Consider the following 12,109-nt stretch of genomic DNA (forward strand, 5'->3'; position numbering starts at 1 on the left):
TTAAAAAACTTAATTCCATCTTGTTCCAGCTGATTGTTCTATCGTCTTCATTTTGTGATTTAATTTTTTGACATCCTACTTTAGTCTTGATATCATATATGTATTCTCGTTTCCATCTGTCTGATTATCGTTTTCATCAATTTTTCTATACAATTTTATTCTACTAGTAAGCTTGCACGTGCAACACACGTTCTAATCTTAGCAAGAATTTTTCTCATTCCCCGCTGTAACATACTTGAACAAAAGCTAATCTCCTCCTAAATCAGACCAATACTCCCGTGTTGATCAATTGAAATTTTCAGAACAATCAATACAATCGGTAACTACTTAGGGTACATAGATGGCTTTATTACATATCTTCGCTCAATATAAAATGTATATCTTTATCAAAATCTTGTAAGCTGCAATTTAGCTTCATTTGCATCTATTTCCTAATGTTAGTAGCAATCGCAGAACCCATGCACAACAACCTGGGCGACAATCTTTCTTCTCTTCATTGACGGTGCCTTCGCCACACTACATCGGTGGCGATGATAGGTTCAATGGGACTGTTGTGCATGGTACCAGGCCAAGCTGCTGACTCCAACCATCAGAGCAGCCATAGGCTGCAAATAGAAGAATGGTCATTATGTGATACTATAAAACAGCTCGAGCACATCCGTATGGTTAAAGATTCACGGCCATAGTGGCAATAAAGAGTGTTAGTTGTTGCACAGAGCAAGAAGGCCCCGGTGCTTCAATATTGAGCAAAGCAATATGGGAATAGTGCACTATCCTCACCAGTATGACAAGAACCTAATTGCACAGCTCTCTTGTGATTTACACAGTGATGAATAGAATAAAATTACACACATTCATATGAGAACCGCATTGTTTGTTAACAGTTAGTAAGCCTAAATACAAATATTTTCTTTCACATTCTCTGCTGGTTTGAAAGTATGATTGGCTGAATCCTCCTAGACCTTGATTTGAAATATCTACAAAGGTAGTTTTAAGGAACCTTGTAATGATGTGTGAACAAATCATATTGTCAAAAATAACTACAGTAGGCAGGCACGATACTCATGTTGTTCGACTGAATTAATACTATATACAATCTATTTTCCTACTAGGTGGGATAGACAGAAAAAACTGTGAGATAAGCAGCCTCCACAAAGATCAGAAATACATAGATATTTGCAAATATATTGGGTCAGGAGAAAGATTAGGGGGCAGTAAAATATTTACATCGATGGAAAGGAAATCCAGTTTCCTTGGCTGTATAACTTTGCTCAAAATCAAAAGCATTGCATTGCTGCTAATGGGCTTTGGCATCAGCAAAGCAAGTCTTGCGATATACTTTGGAATTAAATGAATTAACAAAAAACTCAATTAATGTGCATCATCCAAACTTTTTAGACCTTAGTTTTTGTGAAGCCACTCCTAACAGGTCAGATTGTATATTCGTATATTCTTCTACCCTTTGTTCCCTTGAGCACCACCTCCTTATTCACTTCATTGCATCGAATTCAGGAGATGAAATAGCACAACAACACATAAGTAATATTATATTTTTCATCCTCTATGTGCTTATCTGTAAGCTCAACAATATATGTTTCTCACAACAATAGCAACAATTCATAACACTTATCCCTTCCCACCAAGAGCAATAAAAAAAATAGGCATAGTCAAATATTCCCTGCATCCGGAATTACTTATCGGCCAAACGGATGTATCTAGCACATCTATTTGAACGACAAGTAATTACGGATGGAGGGAGTATGTGTCAATATTTAACATATTTGATCAGACCAAACTTTTCAAATATAAAAATTTGGGAATTTGGGCGAACATGAGTGAATTACTTTCACTATATAATCAAGAGAAATGAGATATTTGGGTGCCAGTAGCACCACCAAGTAAAGGTGTCCTGAAATAGAATCCCATATAAGCTATAAGCATAAATCCATCATGTATGTGGAGCACATAATATTTTAGGAAATCGGAATCACCTCAATAACTAAGAAGTTGATGCTAGATGCATCTTCACTCCACATACCACACAGCCATCTTACAGAACACAATGAGCTCCTCCATTCTGCCACCATCGTAGCCATACATTGTGAAGTGTTGGCTAGTTGGATTTGAAGATTAATCCTTGCTATTCTCCACCCCATTTATGTGAATTGCAAGACGCTGCCACCACCATTGCTATCGTAGAACCTATCTCAAGTATCAACCTCTCCTTCCCAGTTCCTCGTTGCTGGTGCTTATCCTCTATGAATCATGATGGCAACCCAATCATCACAATCTGAAATAATTGTAAAAACAAAATGATAAATGCTGTGATTTCCAAAAGTAGACAGCCATAACCTACTTTGATCACATGACTTCCGGCTTCAATGCTTCATATGCACATGGGTAAGGTAAACTTCAGTCTGAATGTAACATGCAAATCTGATTGTAAAATATACATGATTGATGTGAATGCCAACATGTTGATACATCAGTACAAATGTACAGTATGAAGGTGCCTTCATACTCCATCGCCCAGGCTCCTATTTTAATCAAACATGGCCTGGAGTTTTCAGAGTTAGAGACGGCAATATAATTTCAACATGTCTAGTAAAGGCTGCACAAAATATTAGACAATGGTGAATGGAGATTCATAGAGGGAAAACCAAAGACGTATTAATTAGCACAAAAAAAATTATTAAAGAAGGGGGCTGGTCAATAAAAATACAACCTTATCTATCCTTATTCTGCCCTTCTATGTGGCAAGAAAAAGCACAAGAAAGTTATCAACTAAATCATGAATTATATAGATGGGGCAGTTCGCCGGACACATAGAATGGCCTCCGTGAATATCACTCACACCCAAATTAGCTAGCACATGTGAGGCCAAAACTGCAGCTGTACTCACTTTCCTGAATAGCGCGCACTACATAATCAATGGAGAATATCAGTGTGCTGCACCCCAGGTCCTCAAGCAGGTTGATCCACACACAAAATCAACGCACTAGTTCTCCAATTTGACTAATGCTAGTAGTTGTAATGTAATTTGTTCTGAAAGGGAGCAATGTATGTAACATGAGAACTTTGATTGAACCCAATGATTTGTAAATATAATTATGAGAAACAATTTTGAACTCTCATCGGACAACTCGAAGCAAAATACCAGAAAATTACCAGCGGTGGGTGAAGAAATACTTGTGGCCGAGGCTGGACGTCATGGTCGATTTGCACTCTTGTTCGATGTGGGTCAAGGTCAGGTGATGTGGGTCACGGTCGCTTGCTCGAGGTCAGGTGATGTGGGTCACGGCCGCTTGCTCGAGGTTCATCGATCTGGATAAACTCTCAATTATAGCTGTGCCTACTTTCATGATTGGAACATTAGCAGAAGATGGCAGCTGCGCTTACATGATCAGTCTTATTGTCTTCAAGTATGAAATATACAGGAAATTCAAAACAGAAGCTGTGTCTATGGCTGCAGCTGGCAGATAGAAGCAGATCACTATAACCAACTAAGTTCATCCTCATATCTAGCTCGGAAAGATCACCCTGGCCCAGACCAAACCACAGCTCGGAAACAGGAATGGAGATAATTCTTGAGCATATGTTACACTAACGCATTAGATTAGTCTTGGAGAGCGCTCCCATTTTTTACTAGCATGTTTTTTTTTTTGTTTTGCTAAATAGCGACTTCATGAAATTATGCCCACAAATACACTGCCAATTACATGATCGAATTTTCTAAAGGATGAGATCGCTGGGAAGAAAAATTATCAAGATTTAAATCAGCCGATCGAGTCTTGATGGAGCCAAGCCAGTTTTCCAAATAATTAAAGTGTCAATTCACTATAGCACACAACTTAAGAGATTCAACTATCAGAAGGCTTTGCATTTCCGGGCAGACGACCAGCTTGAGAAAACGCGAATCCATGGATGATAGATCAGCGTCCCTTCTTGCCTGCCTGCCTTTGCACGGCCTCGCGCCAGATAATGACTGAATTTATTTTCACATGCTCCTAGATTGACATTGCATGACCCTAAAGCAGGAAACGTACCCAAATTGACCTAAACTGACCTGAGGATCCATGGGCGACGCCGTCAGAACTGAAGGTAGGCTGAGCTGAGCACTGTAGATTCTCTTATACGGGAACCCCAAGAATAACTGCATCAGACGGGATTGAAGCCCCCTTTGCACTGCACTGGTTGCGCGAGGATGGCCAGCCCCTCACGCCCTCGCTCTTCAACTTCCCCCGTGGACGCACCAACCTCCAACACTCAGCGCCATAGTTGTCGCCGCCTCCCCGAGGACGACCACCACAACCCGCTGCCACGGCCATCTTGCTCCACGCCTTCATACTCGGAGCTGGGCGCGGGAGACCAGACAGGGCAGGGCGTCCCCGCCAGTGAGTCCCGTGCCTCCGACGGCGCCTAAGACTGGCTCGCCCGTGAGCATGACGAGCTCGAGCGCCTCCTCGTGCAGTTCGGCGACCGGATTCGACGGGAAGGGGCGAGGAAGAGTAGGGCTGCGAGTCCTCGCGCTGGAGCCTGGAGGTAGGGAGGATGTCGAGAGAGGGAGTTGGCGAGTACAGAGCTAGAATGGGGAACGGCTGGGAGACAGGGCAGCCGTGGTGAGAGCAGGACGGTGACGGGTTTGAGAGTGCGTGGGGGCGAGCGTTGTGGCCTTGTGGGGAGTCGTTTCGCGAGCGTGGGGCAAGTCGTTTCGTTAGCGACGGGTTTAACAATGATTTTTAACCAATTAGATGGCTGAGATGGCGAGTTGGATCTGCCTCTTCGTGCTTTTATAGTGGTAGTAGATATAATTTTTTCTACAATTGTTTGCCATACCAAAAGTTTGCTTCGGCGTAACCTGTTAGCCTAGTTTAACTCACTGGATGGTAAATGCAATTTGGCTACATCTCTCATGCGCTCATACCTTCCTTGGCTGCTCGCGACAAACATTTTCAATTTCTTGTGCGCCCCATCATCGTCCCTTGAAGCCACATTGAGAGCCGAGTCGATGAGAGGAGACATCTCCCGCCTACAGGCTATTGTGATGGTGTGATTCCAGAAAAGGTGTCTCCCTAATTATAATATTATCAACGAGCATTTTGTGCCTCCATTGGATTCTGGCGGTGGTTGTGCCTCCATGATTGCAGGGCAGCATGGAGACGGCCATGGCGGCTGGCGGCGGCTAATAACCCACAAGTATAGGGGATCGTAACCGTTTTCAAGAGTAGAGTATTCAACCCAAATTTATTGATTCGACACAAAGGGAGCCAAAGAATATTCTCAAGTATTAGCAGCTGAGTTGTCAATTCAACCACACCTGGATAACTTAGTATCTGCAGCAAAGTATTTAGTAGCAAAGTAATATGGAAGTAACGGTAACGGTAGCAAAAGTAATATTCTTGGGTTTTGTAGTGATTGTAACAGTAGCAACGGAAAAGTAAATAAACGAAGAACAATATGTGAAAAGCTCATAGGCATTGGATCGGTGATGAAGAATTATGCCGGATGCGGTTCATCATGTAACAGTCATAACATAGGGTGACATAGAACTAGCTCCAAATATAGTCATACGTGCTTATGGAAAAGAACTTGCATGACATATTTTGTCCTACCCTCCCGTGGCAGCAGGGTCCTAACGGAAACTAAGGGATATTAAGGCCTCCTTTTAATAGAGTACCGGACCAAAGCATTAACACATAGTGAATATATGAACTCCTCAAACTACGGTCATCACCGGGAGTGGTCCCGATTATTGTCACTTCGGGGTTGCCGGATCATAACACATAGTAGGTGACTACAGACTTGCAAGATAGGATCAAGAACTCACATATATTCATGAAAACATAATAGGTTCAAATCTGAAATAATGGCATTCGGGCCCTAGTAACAAGCATTAATCATAGAAAATTCATAGCAACATTAATCTCAGAACATAGTGGATACTAGGGATCAAACCCTAACAAAACTAACTCGATTACATGATAAATCTCTTCCAACCCATCACTGTCCAGCAAGCCTACGATGGAATTACTCACGCACGGCGGTGAGCATCATGAAATTGGTGATGGAGGATGGTTGATGATGACGACGGCGATGGATTCCCCTCTCCGGAGCCCTGAACGGACTCTAGATCAGCCCTCCCAAGAGGTTTTAGGGCTTGGCAGCGGCTCCGTATCGTAAAACGCGATGAATCCTTCTCTCTGATTTTTTTCTCCCCGAACACGAATATTTGGAGTTGGAGTTGAGGCCAGTGGAGCAACAAGGGGCCCACAAGGCAGGGGGCGCGCCCCCACCCTCGTGGACAGGTGGTGGGCCCCCTGGCCTTGATTCTTTCGCCAATATTTTTAATATTTTCCAAAAATAACTTTCGTGGAGTTTCAGGTCATTCCGAGAACTTTTGTTTCTGCACATAAATAACACCATGGAAAGTCTGCTGAAAACAACGCCAGTCCGGGTTAGTTCCATTCAAATCATGCAAGTTAGAGTCCAAAACAAGGGCAAAAGTGTTTGGAAAAGTAGATACGACGGAGACGTATCAACTCCCCCAAGCTTAAACCTTTGGTTGTCCTTAAGCAATTCAATTGATAAACTGAAAGTGATAAAGAAAAACTTTTACAAACTCTGTTTGCTCTTGTTGTTGTAAATATGTAAAGGCAGCATTCAAGTTTTCAGCAAAGATTATGAACTAACCATATTCACAATAACTCTTAGGTCTCATGTTTACTCATATCAATGGCATAATCAACTAGTGAGCAATAATAATAAATCTCGAATGACAACACTTTCTCAAAACAATCATGATATGATATAATAAGATGGTATCTCGCTAGCCCTTTCTGAGACCGCAAAACATAAATGCAGAGCACCTTTAAAGATCAAGGACTGACTAGACATTGTAATTCATGGTAAAAGAGATCCAGTTATAGTCATACCCAATATAAATTAATAGTGATGGATGCAAATGACGGCAGTGCTCTCCAGCTAGTGCTTTTTAATAAGAGGGTGATGACTCAACATAAAAGTAAATTGATAGGCCCTTCGCAGAGGGAAGCAGGGATTTGTAGAGGTGTCAGAGCTCGGTTTTAAAGCAGAGATAAATAATATTTTGAGCGGCATACTTTCATTGTCAACATAACAACCAAGAGATGGCGATATCTTCCAAGCTACACACATTATAGGCGGTTCCCAAACAGAATGGTAAAGTTTATACTCCCCTCCACCAACAAGCATCAATACATGGCTTGCTCGAAACAACGAGTGCCTCCAACTAACAACAATCCCAGGGGGAGTTTTGTTTGCAATTATTTTGATTTGATTTGCATAAAGCATGGGACTGGGCATCCCGGTGATCAGCCATTTTCTTGTGAGTGAGGAGCGGAGTCCACTCCTCTTGAGAATAACCCGCCTAGCATGGAAGATACGGACATCCCTAGTTGATACATGAGCTATTCGAGCATACAAAACGGAATTTCATTTGAAGGTTTAGAGTTTGGCACATACAAATTTACTTGGAACGGCAGGTAGATACCGTATATAGGAAGGTATTGGTGGACTCATATGGCATAACTTTGGGGTTTAAGGGATTGGATGCACAAGCAGTATTCCCGCTTAGTACAAATGAAGGCTAGCAAAAGACTGGGAAGCGACCAACTAGAGAGCGACAACAGTCATGAACATGCAGTAAAATTAATAGACATTGAGTGCAACCATGAGTAGGATATAATCCACCATGAACATAAATATCATGAAGGCTATGTTGATTTGTTTCAACTACATGTGTGAACATGTGCCAAGTCAAGTCACTTGAATCATTCAAAGGAGGATACCACCCCACTATACCACATCACGACCATTTTAATAGCATGTTGGCACGCAAGGTAAACCATTATAACTCATAGCTAATCAAGCATGGCACGAGCAACTATAATATCTAATTGTCATTGCAAACATGTTTATTCATAATAGGCTGAATCAGGAACGATGAACTAACCATATTTACAAAAACAAGAGAGGTTGAGTTCATACCAGCTTCTCTCATCTCAATCAATCCATCATATATCGTCATAATTGCCTTCCACTTGCACGACCGAACGATGTGAAAATAAGAGTGCACGTGCATTGGACTAAGGTGGAATCTGTGAGCATTCAATAAACAGGAGAAGACAAGGCAATATGGGCTCTTAGTTCAATCAATAATAATGCATATAAGAGCCACTTCAACAATTTAATCATGGTCTTCTCCTATCGACCGCCAAAGAAAAGAAAAGAAATAAAACTATTTACATCGGAAAGCTCCCAACAAGCAAAAGAAGAACAAGACATATTTTTGGGTTTTCTTTTAATTATTACTACTACAGCAAGAAAGGTAAACTAACTAAAAGCTACAACTATTTTTTTTTGTTTTTCTTAAGGTTTATTAAACACACAAGAAGAAAGCAAGAAAAAGAAAATAAACTAGCATGGATATTACAATGAAAAAGTATGAGCACCGACATCTAGCAATGAGTGTGTGAACATGAATGTAATATCGGTGAGAAATACGTACTCCCCCAAGCTTAGGCTTTTGGCCTAAATTGGTTTATTGCCACGGATGGCCTGGCGGATATTCAAAGTTGTAGTTGGGGTCGTACTAAGATGCACCAGCTATTGCATCGTGGGCTGCAGCTTGGAGTCGAGCTGCCATCGTCCTCCTTTCGTACTCATTTGCCTCCTCTCTGGTTATAAAATGTCTCCCCTTTGCATGAAAGTCAAATAAAGTAGGGGCAGGGAGAACAATATTGACGGCGTGACGCCTGTCAAAGATTAGTCGGTACTGGAGAGGTGGTTCATTCCTCTCGACAACCTGATGGTGAACCATAGCATTAAAGTCTAGATAAGTAGGAGGCAACTCAATATCATCATCACGTATGGCTACATCAAGAAAATCAGCTAAGCGGGTTGCATAAATTCCACCAAAGAAATCTCCATTAATTCTATTATGATGCAACCTACATGCAACAATGGCTCCTAAATTATAAGATTTATCTCCTAACACAGCACTCCTAAGAATACTGAGGTCAGGGACACACATGTGACATGCTTCATCCTTACCATTTATGCACCTACCTATGAAGAGAGCAAAATAATGTATAGCAGGAAAATGAATGCTTCCTATGGTAGCTTGTGCTATGTCTCTAGATTCCCCCACAGTTATACTAGCAAGAAAATCTCTAAATTCAGATTTGCGAGGTTCACTAGCACTACCCCATTGTGGAAGTTTGCAAGCAGTGGTAAAATTCTCTAAGTCCATAGTATAAGAATTTTCATAAAGATCAAACAAGACAGTTTGAGAATTGCGTGAATATGAAAATTCAAACCTCCTCACAAAGGAACTAGTGAGATAGTGGTACTGGCGGCACTTTTCTGCCTCGAAGCTCACAAGATCAGCGTTACACAAATATGCGTTAAATTCGTCCTTAATTACTGCTCGATCCATGAAGTCCTCTGAAGGCCATTCACAAGGCCGCACTGGAGCATTCCTTGGTGGCTCATAATCGGCATCACGCATTGCAAGCCTGGGTCCTTGTTTCCTTGAAGAACCACCTTGGTACATTTTCCTAAACATATTTCTTCCTTTGAAAAATTTCTGAAATTTTTAGTAACTTCAAATAAAAGTGAACCAAGATCAACAAAATTGATAGTAATTACTCCTACAAGTGCCAAGAGACTATATCATGCATTAGAACTACTTGAAACCATATAAATTTGACATGCAAGCTCAAGAACATGGTCACCTAGGCAACACAAATTTTCAATGAATAAGGCACTAGAACAAAAACTAATTGGACCAATGGAGGAGTCACATACCAAGGAACAATCCCCCAAAGCAATTTTGTGAGAGGTGCTTTGAGCAAGGAGATCGAAAATCGCAGCAAAATGAGCTAGAACTCGTGCTTGAGCTGGATGGTGATTTTTTTGGAAGGAAGAAGAAGTGTGTGGTGGCTGGCATAAGTGGAGGGGAGCCACCATGGGCCCACGAGGCAGGGGGCGCGCCCTGTAGGGGTGGGCACTGATACGTCTCCGTCGTATCTACTTTCCAAACACTTTTGCCCTTGTTTTGGACTCTAAATTGCATGATTTGAATGGAACTAACCCGGACTGATGCTGTTTTCAGCAGAATTGCCATGGTGTTGTTTATGTGCAGAAAATAAAAGTTCTCGGAATGACCTGAAACTCCACGGAACATCTAGTTGAAAATAATAAACAATCCTCGCCAAAGATGAAGACCAGGGGGCCCACACCCTGTCCACGAGGGTGGGGGCGCGCCCCCCTACCTCATGGGCCCCCTGAAGCTCCTTCGACGCCAACTCCAACTCTATATGTTTGCTTTCGGGGAGAAAAAAATAAAGGAGAAGAAATCATCGCGTTTTACGATACGGAGCCGCCGCCAAGCCCTAAAACCTCTCGGGAGGGCTGATCTGGAGTCCGTTCGGGGCTCCAAAGAGGGTGATTCATCGCTGTCGTCATCATCAACCATCCTCCATCACCAATTTCATGATGCTCACTGCCGTGCGTGAGTAATTCCATCATAGGCTTGCTGGACGGTGATGGGTTTGATGAGATCTATCATGTAATCGAGTTAGTTTTGTTAGGGTTTGATCCCTAGTATCCACTATGTTCTGAGATTGATGTTGCTATGAGTTTGCTATGCTTAATGCTTGTCACTAGGGCCCAAGTGCCATGATTTCAGATCTGAACCTATTATGTTTTCATGAATATATGTGAGTTCTTGATCCTATCTTGCAAGTCTATATTCACTTACTATGTGTTATGATTCGGCAACCCCGAGGTGACAATAATCGGGACCACTCCCGGTGATGACCATAGTTTGAGGAGTTCATGTATTCACTATGTGCTAATGCTTTGTTCCGGTACTCTATTAAAAGGAGGCCTTAATATCCCTTAGTTTCCATTAGGACCCCGCTGCCACGGGAGGATAGGACAAAAGATGTCATGCAAGTTCTTTTCCATAAGCACGTATGACTATATTCGGAATACATGCCTACATTACATTGATGAATTAGAGCTAGTTCTGTGTCACCCTATGTTATGATTGTTACATGATGAACCACATTCGGCATAATTTTCCATCACCGATCCAATGCCTACGAGCTTTCCATATGCTGGTCTTCGCTTATTTACTTTCCCGTTGTTACTGTTACAATCACTACAAAACACCGAAAATATTACTTTTGCTTTCGTTACTCTTTTGTTACCGTTACCACTACTATCATATTACTTTGCTACTAAATACTTTGCTGCAGATATATAAGTTATTCAGGTGTGGTTGAATTTACAACTCAACTGCTAATACTTTAGAATATTCTTTGGCTCCCCTTGTGTCGAATCAATAAATTTGGGTTGAATACTCTACCCTCGAAAGCTGTTGCAATCCCCTACACTTGTGGGTTATCAAGACTAATTTCTGGCGCCGTTGCCGGGGAGCATAGCTCTATTCTTTGAGTCACTTGGGATTTATATCTGCTGGTCACTATGAAGAACTTGAAAGACGCTAAGACATCAATTTATCCCTCAACTACGAGGGGAGGTAAGGAACTGCCATCTAGCTCTGCACTTGATTCACCTTCTGTTATGAGTAAGCTTGCGACACCTAAACCTACTTCAGCTATTCGTTCTGATATGTCGCATGTTATTGATGATGCCACTTCTGCTATGCATGATACTTATGATGAAACTACTTCTATGCTTGACACTACTGTGCCCCTTAGTGAATTTCTTGATGAATAAATTGCTAGGGCTAGAGAGAAATAAATTATTGAAAACTGATTATAATGATGAAAGTGATGATGAAGATAGGCCTATTATTCTTGAGGGTTATGTTTTTGATATGGAAGCTTCTGCAGCTATTCTAGCTTGCAAGGATAGATATGAACTCAAGAGGTTATTAGCTGAATGGAATAAGCAATCTCTTAAAGATAAAATGAGGCCTGACCCTGCTTTTGCTACTTCACCTATTTGTGTTGCTGATAAGGATTATGAATTCTCTGTTGATCCTGATATAATTACTTTGGTTGAATCTGATCGTTTCCATGGCTATGAATCTGAAACT

The 12,109-nt window shown here is 41.6% G+C and overlaps 1 long non-coding RNA gene across 4 annotated transcripts; it reads right to left on the bottom strand.

Moving 5' to 3' along the window:
• Positions 1-624: 624 nt before the first annotated feature.
• Positions 625-4,670, bottom strand: LOC123149960 (uncharacterized). Of its 4 annotated transcripts, none has more exons than XR_006474888.1 (3): positions 4,067-4,670; positions 1,992-3,352; positions 625-1,909 (listed from the first exon to the last, which is right to left on the bottom strand). It is a non-coding gene; the product is annotated as an uncharacterized lncRNA (long non-coding RNA). The 4 variants fall into 4 exon arrangements; XR_006474889.1 differs by having other exon boundaries at positions 1,992-2,290; positions 3,169-4,670; XR_006474890.1 differs by having other exon boundaries at positions 1,992-3,045; positions 3,169-4,670.
• Positions 4,671-12,109: the final 7,439 nt, after the last annotated feature.

Source organism: Triticum aestivum, chromosome 7A (genome assembly GCF_018294505.1).
Source record: "Triticum aestivum cultivar Chinese Spring chromosome 7A, IWGSC CS RefSeq v2.1, whole genome shotgun sequence".
Lineage (NCBI taxonomy): Eukaryota > Viridiplantae > Streptophyta > Magnoliopsida > Poales > Poaceae > Triticum > Triticum aestivum.